The 14,696-nt window shown below is 47.5% G+C and overlaps 1 pseudogene across 1 annotated transcript; it reads right to left on the bottom strand.

Annotated features, from left to right (window-relative positions):
- Positions 1–235: 235 nt before the first annotated feature.
- On the bottom strand, positions 236–8,571 carry LOC309633785 (aflatoxin B1 aldehyde reductase member 2-like; annotated as a pseudogene). Its single transcript, XR_014249860.1, has 7 exons — positions 8,264–8,571; positions 4,745–4,932; positions 4,464–4,568; positions 3,692–3,780; positions 3,348–3,447; positions 1,559–1,685; positions 236–661 (listed from the first exon to the last, which is right to left on the bottom strand). The product of XR_014249860.1 is annotated as an aflatoxin B1 aldehyde reductase member 2-like (transcript).
- Between the last annotated feature and the right edge of the window lie 6,125 nt (positions 8,572–14,696).

Below are 14,696 nucleotides of genomic sequence, written 5' to 3'. Positions count from 1 at the left end.
GAGAGAAAATCTACCTCAGGGTGTATGGCCCTCTTTTTCTGTCGCGTGTAGAAGCGTGAGGGCCACCTGCAGCCCCGATGTTGAGAGGTCACACTGGGTTCAGGGCAGGAGGCTGGGAGACCCTCCCACCACCTCTGCCCTTTGAAGACTAATCCCTACTCCTGCCCCCTTCTCACCAAGCCTGTGGGAGGACGAGAAACAGCCTGCAGGCTGCAGAGGAAACAGATTCACCAGGTTCACTGTGGGCCTGGGCTCCAGCCAGGTTAGTGCCTCTTTATTCAGACAGGAAACGCCTGAGTAGATGCAGCCCGGGCCTTTTTACATGATGAAGGCAGCTGGGAGTATTAACAAGAACATAGGAGACAAACAGTCTGTGACCTGGGACTGTGGGGAAAGAACTAGCTGCATAAAGCAGCTTAAAGTCAAAACTGACTGGGTGAGAGGATAAAAGAGGTGACGGATGAAGTGTGTCCTTTGCCACCCCAAGTCAGGACTAGGCCTAGCGGAAGTAGCTGGGACATTCGTGGGCAGACAGGTGCCAGGCCTGATCAAAGGCCTGCATGACGGCCGGCTCTAGGGGCTCTCCCTCAGCAGCCACCAAGGTCTGTTCTAGCTGCTCCAAGCTGGACATGCCCCGGATGACCGCGTCCCCCTGAACGCCCTGCAAGGGGAGACGGCCAGACGTCAACACACTAGTGCACCACAGTGACCCCAGTCACACACACACACCCTCCCACCCTGCCCCTGCCAAGACCTGCAATCCAAAGCCTATACCCTATATTATTCTGCACAGAACTTAAATTGCCTTCGAACAGCTCTAAAGCCCTGCTTCCCTAGACACACGCAGGCAGACCTGAGCTCCCCTCTGCCGCTCAGCAGCTGGGCGGGCTTGGGTTAGTCATGTGACCTCCCTAAGCTTCAGGCTTCCTTTACTTTGCAGGGTGGTTGTGGGATTTTTATTTATTTATTTTTTGGCCGTGCCTTGCAGCATGCAGGATCTTGGTTCCCCAACCAGGGATCGAATCCATGCCCCCTGCAGTGGAAGCGCAGAGTCCTAACCACTGGACCGCCAGGGAATTCCCTAAAATTTCATAAAGTACTTTGCTTCAGGCCTAGCACTTAACAGGGGCTCAAGAAAGAGGCACCATTGGTATGTGATGCCCAAGTTGGAGGAAGTTGTTGGGAAAGCGTGATGGCAGGGAGAGGGCAGCCCTGCCATGGACACAGAGTTGGCCTCTGCAGAGCAGGCAGCCAGAGACAGATAAATGCTAATGCTGAAAAAATGTAGGTTTCAGCGTCACACATAGCTTCTGCCCTATCTCATGTAGCCACAGTTAGGTGAAGTGGCCTCTGAGCCAGTTTACTCATATGTAAAGTTGGGATAATTATACTTACTAGGGCCAGTAGTGTTTGTAATGTGACACTTAATAAACTTCTCTAAGAACAGGAATACCACCCAAAAGACCTGGGCCATGGAGACATTTCAGAAAAGGAAAAGGAGTAATCCAGAAATCACGAAATAATCACACAGCCCTCTCTTCCACTTCCTCCTTCCTACCTGGAGCTGGGAGTGGTGGTACCTCCACCGGAGGGCAGCCGAGGTCATGCTGGGAGCACTGGTGCCATACGCAGCCTGCAGGGCCTTCCCCACCAAGGCAACAGCCTCGAGGTAGTGCTTCCAGAAGCTGGGTGGGTGGAGAGGGTGGCACGGGTTAGGACGCTGGGATTCCTGCAGGACACTGGTCCCTGAGGCACTGAGGGACCAACATCTCAAATGGAGGTTTTGTTTCCCTGAGCAGCAGAATGCATGTGGATATCTGGGCCCCTCACCGGGGTGATTTCAGCCCAGTGGTAGGAGCAGCGGGGATGCAGTGGGCAAGGATCCTTGCATTGAACGTCCTCACCGGATGCAAACGATACAACTCCCCTAATCAGGACCCAGGAGTGTCTACAGCACCACACCTTTGTGCCCCGGGTCACAGACAGGACAAGTCCTGGCTCCAGTCCTAGCTCTGGCCTTGGCTCAGTCACCTGCCTTCGCTTATCTGCTCAGTGAGGAAACACCCCGAGCCAGCCTCACACGAGTGCAAAATGTAAAGGAGATAATGGACCTGCAGTACTGTGTCAACTAAGTAGAGCAGAGAAGGTGAAAACCATCAATCAAGATCCTCCAGGGGTGAGGCCTAGGTGCTGGTGGTGTGACAAGCTCCTTGAGACACTGCTTAGGGCAATGGCTCCTAAACCTGGCCAGACAATCAGAAACCCTGGCAGGGGACTTCCTTGGTGGTGCAGTGGTTAAGAATCTGCCTGCCAATGCAGGGGACACAGGTTCGATCCCTGGTCCAGGAAGATCCCACATGCTGCGGAGCAACTGGGCCCGTGAGCCACAACTACTGAGCCTGCACTCTAGAGCCCGTGTGCCACAACTACTGAGCCTGCGCACCTAGAGGCAGTGCTCCACAGCAAGAGAAGCCACCGCAATGAGAAGCCTGTGCACCACAACAAAGAGTAGCCCCCGCTCGCCGCAACTAGAGAGAGCCCACGTGCAGCAACGAAGACCCAATGCAGCCAAAAATTAATTAATTAATTAATTAATTTTAAAAAGTCCTGGGCCATTTCAACAAAACTAGCAGTGGAGCCTTGGGAACTCAGCTTCTATAAGTCTTGAAAGATTAGGAACTTTCCAGCAGTCCGCAGATAATGTCTAAATTTGATAAATTAAGGAATAGCAGTAAAGTGTATGCATCAGAGACCTCACAGTAAATGCCAGAGGGAAGGAAAGCTGTAGGAGTTAAAAAGCATCACCTTGGAGGAGTGTGACTTGGAAAGGGCTTGCTTCTAGCTGTGGGCATGTATTACTTTAATAACTTTTTCAAACTTGCAAAAGTGAAAAAAAGGAGGGGAAGAAGGCTAGTCCCAACAGATGTTCAACTATAACTTTAGACATTGATGACAGTGTTATTGCCAAGAGTTTACAAAACTTAGACTCAGTTGCCCTAGGTGACAGGCCAGCATCAAGCCCCAGGAATCCCAAGTTCCAGTCCAAGGTTTCTTCTCCTGCTGTGGGCAGCGGGTAGGCTCTTCCCAGGGAAAAGACATAGTCTTACAGACCTGGTGGAAGGTCCAGAGCTCTACGCATTCCCAATCCAGGCCCCCAATCACTCCCCAGAGACACTGGCAAAATTTTAGGGGTAAATTTCTCAGTAAAGCTTGTGGGAATCCAGGGGCAAAGGTCTGAGCACAGGGGGAGGTCCTGGCCCCCAAGGAAGCAGCCCCAGGGACTCCCCATTGCAGACTAAGGGGACCCATGCCACCTCCCACCCTGATGCAGCCCATCCCCAGCTCACCGATTCCTGTAGATCTCTGCCCAATTGGTCCCAAAGAAGTGGCCCACAGGTTGTTTCCCATCCTTGTTCCCATACTTGTACTTGCCAGTCAGCAGGCCCCCTGCAGGAAGGCTGTAATCAGATCCCCTGGCACTGCTCCCAGAGGCTGCTCTGGACCGGAAGTGGGGGTGATGGTGGGGGACCCAGGAGGGATGGAGGACCCAGCCCAGCCTCCTGTCAAACCCCTCCCTGCTTCCCAGGTCTGGGACCAGGCATCCCCAGGGTCAGGAACAGGCAGAAACATGGCCAGGAAGACCCTTCCACCCCGGGGCGAGCCCGTCCCCACAGCAGCCCATACCCCATACCAGCCAAAGGGTTTTAGGCATAGAACCTCAGTCCTGAGGCAGGGGAAGAGCTCCGTCTCCACTTGCTGGGTGGTGGCGTTGTACATGCCCTGCAGGCAGAAGGGCCAGCTGGAGAGGGCGCATGGGACCCCAAATTTTCCTGTGGAGAACCTCAGTTCAGACCTTAACAATTAGGCAGATACTTAGTGGCGCTGGTGGAGAGGGCTCATGCCCAAGGAAAATTCATTCCTTCAGCCAACATTTCTGAGCAACACCTGTGGCCTGGATATTGGATTTCCATCCACAAGACAAAGGACAAAGCTGCTGCGCTCAGAGATTTAATAGTGAGGTAGAGTGTTAACAAACATACTCAACAAAAGAGACAATCATAATACACTAGTAAGTTCTGTGACCAGTGCCTGGCAGCAAGTAGGTGCACAAACATTTGCTGAATGAATGAGGAGGAGAAAAGGAGGACCTGAGATCTCAGGCTCCTCTGGGCTGTCAGGAAAGGCTTCCAGAGGAAGAGGCATCTAAGTGAGACCTGGGCACTCCTTCCAGGGAGAGCAGGGAGGAGTGTTCCAGGCTGACTGCAGAGCGAGAAGCAGGCAGGAAGGGGAGCCAGGGCTGGAGAGAGCAGGCGCCTGTTTGCCAGGCTGAGGGTACCTGGGAGCCATCAGCCTGTAGAGCAGGGGAATGGCTGCTGTGGAGAGGGCACGGGGAGGGGGGAGCCAAGAGGACCCGGGACCAGCAGGCACCCAGGAGACAGAGGCCTCTGCAGCCCTGGCCTCACCTGGTACACGGTGGGCAGGATCCAGTTGTTGCTCTTGCACAGGGTACAGATCTCGGCCACTTCCCAGGCGGCATAGTTGGAGAGGCCAAGCTCCACAAACTTGCCCTGCGGGGGAGAGGCCAAGGTCAGAACCCACTGCAGCCCAGAACACCAGGAAGGAGAGACTGGCTGGGGACCCTGGGAGTGGGGTCTGTCCCCAACTCTGCTCTGGGACAGCCCTGGAGCCTCCACTCTCCTGGGCAACGACAGGCCAAGGAGAGGAGCTGGGGGGCCGCCCTCACCTCCTGGTGCAGCTGGTGGCAGGCACGCAGCGTCTCTTCCATGGGGGTGCCGTGGTCCGGCAGGTGTAGGTAAAAGAGGTCCACTCGGGGGCACTGCAGCTGCTTCAGTGACGTCTCCAGCTGGGACCAGAGGCTGTCAGGCTTCAGAGACTTTTCACCCACTGGATTGGCCTTGGTGGTGATTTTCACTTTGGGAGGAGAGAAATGGAAGTCCAAGTCAGTTTACCAAACGCTGGAGAGGATCTAGTGTAATGGTTAAGAGACAGACCTGGGTTCACACCCCAGCTCTGCCAATTCGAGCTCTGTGACCCTAACCAAGTTATTTAACCTCTCTGAGCCTCAATCCCCTCAACTGTAAATTGAGAGTGATATCTTGTCGGGAGGCTCCAAGGATTGATCAGAACTTTGATAGATTTGCTCATTATGAGCTGCTAATGTTATTACGATGACTATTTACCAGGCAGCTGGGTGTGCCACGCCCGGTGCTAAGGGCTGGATGAGGAAGGCCAGCACTGGATCCCTACCCTCAAGGGCGTACAGTCTAAGGGGCCACTACAGAGTAAGTGAGGCCGGGGTAAGCACAAGGTGGGAGAGGAGCCCTGGGAGTTCAGGAAAGGCTTTCTTAGAATCTGAATCTCCAAGGGCAGTCTGGGGCCACCCAGAGGCAAGAACGTGGCGTGTGAGGAGCCATGCCTGCGATCCCATGGATCTAGAACACCAGGTCCACGGGGGACACAGGGCAAGAGAAGGGGCCACAGACCAGATGGATACAAAGGGCCCTGAGTGCACCCCTTAGAATCTGACTTCAGGGGGCCACGGGGAGACTCTGAACACTTTTCAGCCAGCGAGCTAAGTTGTCAGCTTTGCAGTTTTGAAAGATGACTCTGAATGAAGCACAGACAAAAACCTCAGGGACAGGTCTGGAAACAGGGCAAATGGCAAGGAGACTGCGGCAGGAATTCAGGAAAGAGAGCAAGAGGCCTCAACTGGGGCCCCAGGGAAGGAAAGGCAAGATATTTCCATCAGAGAAATAACCCATTGAGAAAAGGCTGGTGTTGTGCCACCTGTGTGAGTCAGGAGTAAGTTGATCAAATACTTTTCTCCCCGCCCCCATTAAGAATCCCAGGTGGGAGCTTCCCTGGTGGCACAGTGGTTAAGAATCCACCTGCCAATGCAGGGGACATGGGCTCGAGCCCTAGTCCGGGAAGATCCCACATGCCGCGGAGCAACTAAGCCCGTGTGCCACAACTACTGAGCCTGTGGTCTAGAGCCCGCGAGCCACAACTACTGAGCCCACATGGCACAACTACTGAAGTCCACGCGCCTAGAGCCCAAGCTCCGCAACAAGAGAAGCCACTGCAATGAGAAGCCCACGCACTGCAACGAAGAGCAGCCCCCGCTCGCCGCAACTAGAGAAAGCCTGCACACAGCAACAAAGACCCAATGCAGCCAAAAATAAATAAATAAAATAAATAAATTTATATTAAAAAAAAAAAGAATCCCAGGTGGCTGGAGTGATAGGTGAGGGGAAGGTTCTCTGCACGGCTCACACTTGGAGAGTCGCCTCAGCAGGCCAGACCCCTTGAGACGGGAGAGAGCAGGCTGGAGGGTTGGAGGGCTACTCATTGGAATTTTCCCTTCTACCATCTCACCCCCTCAGCCCTCACCCCTTCTTGATGCTAACTTCAGATCTGAGATTTAAGAACTTTGGCCCAGCTAGTTCCAGCCTGAAGGAGGGAAGAGAAGGAGGAGTTGGAGAAGAAAAAGCAATCAGAAATAAGACCAACCTAAATGTCCATCAACAGATGAATGGATAAAGAAGGTGTGGTACATATATGCAATGGAATATTACTCAGCCATAAAAAAGAATGAAATAATGCCATTTACAGCAACATGAATGGACCCAGAGACTATCATACTAAGCAAAGTAAGTCAGACAAAGACAAATATGATACCGCTTATATGTGGAATCTAAAAAAAATGATACAAATGAACTTATTTACAAAACAGAAATAGACTCACAGACAGAAAACGAACTTATGGTTACCAAAGGGGGAAGGGGTTGGAATAAATTAGGAGTTTCAGATTAACATATACACACTAATATATATAAAACAGATAACCAGCAAGGACCTACTGTATAGCACAGGGAACTACACTCAATATCTTGTAATAACCTATAATGGAAAGGAATCTGAAAAAGAATATGTATATACATATTTAGTTATACATATATATGTATATGTATGACTAAATCACTTTGCTGTACACCTGAAACTAACACAACATTGTAGAGCAACTAGACTTCAATAAAAATTAAAATTAAAAAAAAGAAAGAAAGAAAGAAGACCAGAGTTGTCACAGAGAGGCATCAGGTGATCTAGATAGCATATGAGATGCATGCATATTCTCGTTTTGTTTCAGATCTGTGCTGTGAATCATTTCACTCTGAGGAGCCTCAAAGTAAAAGATGGTACATGGTGCTAATGATACTACTACTACTAATAACAGTAACAGCTAATATTGCTGAGCCCTCACTATGTCCCTGTGAGGCACGTTATAAACACTTCAGATGGCATCAGACTGATGACAGATGTCCCTCTGCCCCCATACACAAACCCTCCACTTAGCTACGTCTGCCTGTTCCAACACCCTCAGCACTGCCAAATCTCATTGTCTTTGCACACACTTTGCACACTCACTGTGCCCACCCGCGCAGCCGGGAATGCCCTTTCTCCTCTTACTCCCCCTGGAAAACTAGCAGTTCTTCAAGGTCTGACGTTCCGTTTTCCGAGTGTTCTTCAGTGTCCCCTCCCAGGAAGTGGTCCCTCTTCTGGGCTCCCCAGCCGTCTCTAGACTCTGAGCTCCCTGGAGTGGGTTAGTGTCAATTTCCCTTCTATGGCCTCGGACGGAGGCTGGCACAGAGAGGGCAGTTAGACACCATACCACCACCACTCTCCCATCCCAGCTACTGCCTATAGCTCCTGCGGCTCCCAGGCGCGGCCACCCTGGTGAAGCGGGAGGCACTGCCAACTGAACGGCGCACCCGGAGCTCCACGGAGCAGTCTACCGCCCAGAGCAACGAGGAAGCAGATCCCCGCCGGTTCCAAAGCCTGATCTGGGACTATGCCAGGAAGTGCCAGGGAGATAAGGGCAGGATTCCTGCAGATCAGGACCGCACCGGGCACCTGCGGGGAAGGGGAAGGGGGCAGGGGCTGCACAGCGCCAGACTCCGTTTTCAGTCCCCCCGAGAGGGGCTAGCCAAGTCGTTCCAGGCTAGACCAGGGTTGGGACGTTGCTGAGGGGAGGGAAAAGGAGAGGAAAAGAGTCAAGACAAAGCACTGTCCGGCTGTCCGGGGCTAGATGTGCACGGAGCCTGAGGAGCGGGGTGTTCACAGAGCTGCGGGGTGGCCAGTGGAGGTCGGCGCCCCGGCAGAGGGTGAAGCTGTCGGTCCTGACCTCGGCCGGTGCATGGCTCGGAGAAGGTAAGGGGGACGGGGTCCGGGTGCCAGGAGTTACATCTGCAGTCGCCACCGCCCAGCCCCAGCCCCAGGCCGGCCAGGATGCTCTCGGACGTACGCTAGGGCCGTGTCTATCTCGGTGTGGCCGCACTCCCGGAAGAGGCGCACGGCAGCCCCATCTCCATGGCACCCAGCACGGTACCTGGCCGGCCCGGGAGGACAGAGGCTGCCGGCGGGGGCGAGAGCAACCGGGACACTGCGGCGGCGGGGGACCTGCGATAACCCAGTGAAGCGCAGCCGAGCATAGCACGAGGCCCAGCACGCGCGCGCGCGCAGTGGGCCACCGCTTTAAGGAGGTGGTCGGGCCCCGCCCACCGGCGTTGGGGGCGGAGCGCGCGGAGGGCGGGGCAAGGGAAGTACGGCGAAAGTCTGCGCGGCGCCCCCACCCCCCACGCCCGCGGCTCCCCGGCTCCCCGCCTCCCTCGGCTTGGCTCGTGAGCTGCCCTGGGGTCCCTAAAATGAGGTCTTGGCCCAGGGGTGGTGCCCTCAGGGGGTGTCCCGCCACCTTGCAGGCCCCAGAGGTCGGCTCTGTGGTTCTCTCGTCGGGACTTGCCAAAGGCCCCAGCCCGCGTCAGTATTAAAGTATTGAAAGAAAAGAACTGTCAGCCTCGAATCCTATACCCAAGCGAAAACACCTTTCAAAAAGGAAAGCAAAGACTTTGTTCAGACAAAGGTTGGGGAGAATTCATAGTAGCCAGCTTTCACTATAGCAGATATTAAAAAAAATTCTTTAGACGGAAGAAAAGTTGGATTTACACACACAAAAAGTGAAGAGTGCTGGAAATGGTAAACGCGAGGATGAATATAAAAGACTTTTTCTCATGTTTAACCTTTTAAACAGATAACTGAGTTTTTATAAAGTTAAATATACAATTACTGTATGACTCAGCAAAAACTACACCCCGTTAATCTTCATGAACCTACATATAAAAACGTTTGACCAAGCGAATACAGTGATATATAGAAAGGATAATACATCACTTCTCAGTGAATTTCATCCCAGGAATACAGTGGGCTTTATATTTAAAAATCAATCAATATAGTTTACTATACTGACCAAAAAATAAAACCCATATGATCATCGCAATTGATGCAAAAAAAGCATTTAACAAAATTCAATACCTATTCATGAAGAAGGAGGGGGGAAAATAAGAAAAAACTAAGAAGAAAAGGGAATTTTCTCAAATTGATAAAGGGCATATACAAAAAACATATAGCTGATGTTATATTTAATAGTGAAAAAACTTTTCCCCCTAAGATTGGTAACCAGTCAATGATATCTGCTCTTACCCCTTTTATTCAATGTTGTGCTGAAGATACTAGTTATGCCAACATATTTGTGTGCGTGCGTTATAACAGGCAATTTCTTACATAACTACAATGCCATTGTCACACTAAAACAAATGAACAATTCTTTTGTGTCACTTAATACCACATCCATATTCAAATATGCCTGTTTTAAAAAAAGTTTCAGTTGGCTTGAATTAGGATCAAACGTGGTTTACACATTACATTTGGTTGCTATATTTCAGAAATCTATTTTAAACTTCAGCAGTCTCACCCCTTTTTATGCATTTGCTTATGGAAGAGACCTATTGGTTGGGCTATAGCATGTCCCACATTATTTTTGCATAGTCATAGTTTCATTTAACTTGTTCCTCATATTTTTTGTCAAATGCAAGGTAGTGCTAACAGCTAGATTATATTCTAGCTCACCTTTTTTTTTTTTTTTTTGGTAAGAATGCTGCATCAATGGTACTGTGTACTTCCTGATGCATCACATCAGGGAGACACAAACAGCACGGTTGACCCACTCCTAATAATGCTGAAAGCAAGCAGTGGGTTCATGTGATATCAACCTGTTCCCCCCACTGTAAAGTTCCCATCGATCTTTCATCTTATGGTTTCATCTATTGATGACCTTTGCCTGAATCAATCAAGATAGAATTTTTAAGTCTCAGACTATGTTGTGTACATCCTAAATACAGATCTTAGGAGTATAAGGTTAACATGTATAACCTTCTGACTATAGTTGGCCCTTGAACAACATAGGTTTGAACTGCGCAGGTCCACTTATACGTAGATTTTTTTCAATAGTAAATACTACAATACTGCACAATCCAAGGTTTGTTGAATCTGAGGATGTAGAATCTCTGGTGCAGAAGAGAGAACCATGGATACAGAGGAACCTCATATGCAGAGGGCTGATTATAAGTTATATGCAGATTTTCGACTGCGAGGAGGGTCAGCACCCCAAAGCTCCACGTTGTTCAGGGTCAACTGTACTTTTAAATGAGAAGTAAAGTACAGGTATTCCTTTTTTTAATTAAACTTTTTAATTTTTGAGAAAATTTTAGATTCATATGCCATTGTAACAAATAATACAAAGAGATACCTTGTTCTCTTTTCCAGTTTCCCTCAGTAGCAACATTTTGCAAGATACTACTTTTGTTAGATGGAGTGTCCTATAAATGTTGATTAGATCTGCTGGTTGATGACTCTTGAGTTCTTCTATATCCTTGCTGATTTTCTGGTAGTTGTTCTACCTATTGTTAAGAGATGGGTGTTGAATTCTCCAATTACATTTTTTTTTAATTTATTTATTTTGGCTGCACCAGGTCTTAGTTGTGACACATGGGATCTTTAGTTGTGGCACATGGGATCTTTCTTTTAGTTGCAGCACATGGGATCTTTAGTTGTGGCACATGGGATCTTTCTTTTAGTTGCAGCATGAGGGATCTAGTTCTCTGACCAGGCATCGAACCCGGGCCCCATGCAATGGGAGCGCAGAGTCTTACCCGCTGGACCACCAGGGAAGTCCCCTCCAATTATAATTGTGGATTTATCTCTTTCTACTTTCATGTCTATCAATTTTTTCTTCAAATATTTTGGTAGCTCTCTTTGGTGTTTAAACATTTAGGATTGCTATTCCTTGATGGGTTGACTCTTTTCATCCTTATATAACATCCCTCTCTGTCTCTAATAGTTTTCTTTGTTCTGAAGTCTACTTTCTTAGATACCTATATAGCCATGTTGGCTTGCTCTTGATTGATGTTTGCATGATATAACTTTCACCATCCCTTTACTTTCAACCTGCCTATATCATTATATTTTAAGTGAGTTTCTGTAGAAAGCATGTAGTAAGGTCATTTTTTAAAATCCACTCTACTAAGCTCTGTCTTTGAAATGATATATTTAGACCATTTACCATTAATGTAATTATTTACAAGTTAGGGCTTAAGTCTGCCATTTTATTTTTGGTTTTGTTTTATTCTCTTTATTTTTTTTCCCCCCACACCACATGGCTTTAGTTCCCCGACCAGGATTGAATCCAGGCACCCTGCAGTGGAAGCATGGAGTCTTAACCACTGGACCACCAGGGAATTCCTCAGTCTCAGTTTTTTGTTTGTTTCTTTTTTTTTTTTATGCTTTCCTGTAGGTTAACTGAACATTTTTTAAAGAATTATATTTTGATTTAATTACAGTGTTTTTGAGTATTTCTCTTTGTATAGCTTTTTTAAAATAAATTTATTTTATTTATTTATTTTTAGCTGTGTTGGGTCTTGGTTGCTGCGCCCGGGCTTTCTCTAGTTGCGGCGAGCAGGGGCTACTCTTCGTTGTGATGCACGCGCTCCTCATTGTGGTGGCTTCTCTTGTTGTGGAGCATGGGCTCTAGGCGCGTGGGCTTCAGTAGTTGTGGCTCACGGGCTCTAGGCGCGCGGGCTCAGTAGTTGTGGAACTCGGGCCCAGTAGTTGTGGTGCACGGGCTTAGTTGCTTCATGGCATGTGGGATCTTCCCGGACCAGGGAGCAAACCCATGTTCCCTGCATTGGCAGGCGGATTCTTAACCACTGTGTCACCAGGGAAGTACCTGTATCGCTTTTTAAGATTGCTCTAGAGCAACAATCAACTGGTGGCATCATTTTACAAGTTTAAGTGTAGAAACGTTAACTCCCTTTCCATTCCTTCACTCTCCTCTGTTTATAATAGTCTTGAATATTTCTTCTACATGCATTTAGAACCACATTAGTATTATAATTTTTGCTTCAACCATCAAATGTAATTTAGAAAACTTAAGAGAAGGAAAACCTATGGTATTTACCCATATTTTGCTAACATGTTTTTTCTTCCTTCCTGATGCTCCAAGATTCCTTCTTTCATCATTTTCTATTTGTTTGTTTGTTTAGAGAACTTCCTTTAGCTATTCACTTAGGGTGGATCTGCTGACAACAAAGTTGTAGTTTTTCTTCATCTGAGAATGTCTTGATTCCCCCTTCATTCCAGAAGGACGTATTTGCTGGGTATAGGATTCTGGGTTGATGATTCTTTTCTTTCAGCACTTGAAAAATTGTTGCACCACTTCCTTCTTTTCTCAGTATTTGCTGGCATGGGTGGTAGTAAGGGAGGCCACAGTTTTTATTCTACGATGTTTGGCTGGAATACACTTTTCTGTCTTGCCAGGATGCCCCTTTCCTAGTTCTTTGGCTAGAGAAAGCAGGCTTTTGTTGGGGCTTTTTCTGTCTGTGTCAATATGCATTTCCAGGTTGTTGGCTTTGTCAGCTTTGAGTTTGGGATATATAAGGAAAAAGAAAACTCAGGAAACTCACCTCTGTCATTCCTTGGGTACTGAGGTCCCTAGCTAGTCTGGGTTCTTCTTTCTGCCTTTCAGAGTCTTCTCATGTTTGTGTTATGCATGGTGTCCAGGGTTTTTATTTGTACTTAGTAGGAGGAATAAGGAAAAGTATGTCCATTTTATCTTCCTGTAAGCAGAGGTCATTTTGGCATGTTAAAAAATAAAGTTACAAATACACTTTACATATGATTTAGCACTCCCACTTCTAGATGTGTACCAAAGAAAAATAAAAACATATGTTCAAATACTTGCACACAAATGTTTATGTCAGTTCATTCACAAGAGCCCCAAACTGGAAACAACCAATTAACTTGTGGTATACCCACACAATGGAATATGATATAATCAGCAATAAAAAGGAATGAACTACTGGTATACACAACAACATGGATGAATCTCAGAAATATCATGCTATGGGACTTCGCTGCTGGTCCAGTGGTTAGGACTCCACACTTCCACTGCAGGGGGCACAGGTTTGATCCCTGGTCAGGGAACTAAGATCCTACATGCCACGTGGCAGGGAAAAAAAATCATGCTAAGTGAAAGAATCCAGACACAAAAGACTACATATTACATGGTTCCACTTTTATAAAATTCTAGAAAAGGCAAATTAATACTGACAGAAAGCAGAGTAGTGGTTTCTAGGAGCAGAGTTTGAGGGATGTAACTGACTATAAAGTAGCATAAGTGACCAACTACACACTTAAATTGGTGAATTTTATTGTATGTAAGTTATACCTCAATAAACCTGGTTGTTAAAGATTTATATTATTCCTAAATACAAATTAAAACCACAATGAGATACATTCCCCATGAGAATAGGTAAAATTAAAATAACTTAAAAAACCAATTAGTTTACCATCATGGTTGGTGGCTACATTACTCCACTGTTCTGAAGCATGCTTTCTTACCCCTGGACAAGTCTTGTACCTAAGGATCCATAGCGCCATTCATCTGGGTAAAGCAGAAGTTGAGATAGTCTCTGTCTCTATAGGGTGGACAACTGCTTATTCATGAATATACCTAAGGACCAGGCTTTGTCCTTGACTGGATCTTCTAATACATCACAATAATTATTTTTTGGACATGACCCAACTTACATGGTTTTGATTCAGAAAGAACTTATTAAGGATGAGAATGTTGAATTAGAGAATTAGAGCTTCCTTTTATTTATTTATTTTATACAGCAAGTAGAGCTTCCTTTTTTTTTTTTAATAGATTTATTTATTTATTTTTGGCTGCGTTGGGTCTTCGTCGCTGCCCATGGGCTTTCTCTAGTTGCTGCGAGCAGGGGCTACTCTTCGTTGTGATGCACGGGCTTCTCATTGCCGTGGCTTCTCTTTGTTGCGGAGCATGGGCTCTAGGCACGTGGGCTTCAGTAGTTGTGGCGGGCGGGCTCAGTAGTTGTGGTGCACTGGCTTAGTTGCTCTGCGGCATGTGGGATCTTCCTAGACCAGGGCTCGAACCCGTGTCCCCTGCATTGGCAAGCAGATTCTTAACCACTGTGCCACCAGGGAAGTCCTCACGTATAAATTTTGATCTAGAGTATATAATTATTCTTCTCAATTAAATTCGCTCATTTTTCATTCTACGATTTCTTATGCATGTCAGAGGAGTAAAGCAGCAGCTGCTGATGTGTGGTATCAAGAATAGAAATACTTCACAAATAGAAAATAATGCCAGTTTTGTATCAGTGTCAGATACTTCAAATAGAAAATCAGTCAATTCCAATAATAATTAAAAATTTTCCACCCAATTCATGGAATCAAAGTAAAGCTTTCGGAAGTTCGTTTTGTTG

Source organism: Balaenoptera borealis, assembly GCF_965194805.1.
Source record: "Balaenoptera borealis genome assembly, chromosome: 1".
Lineage (NCBI taxonomy): Eukaryota > Metazoa > Chordata > Mammalia > Artiodactyla > Balaenopteridae > Balaenoptera > Balaenoptera borealis.
Note: the sequence above shows the minus strand (reverse complement) of the source record. Positions and strands in the feature narration are given on the sequence as shown.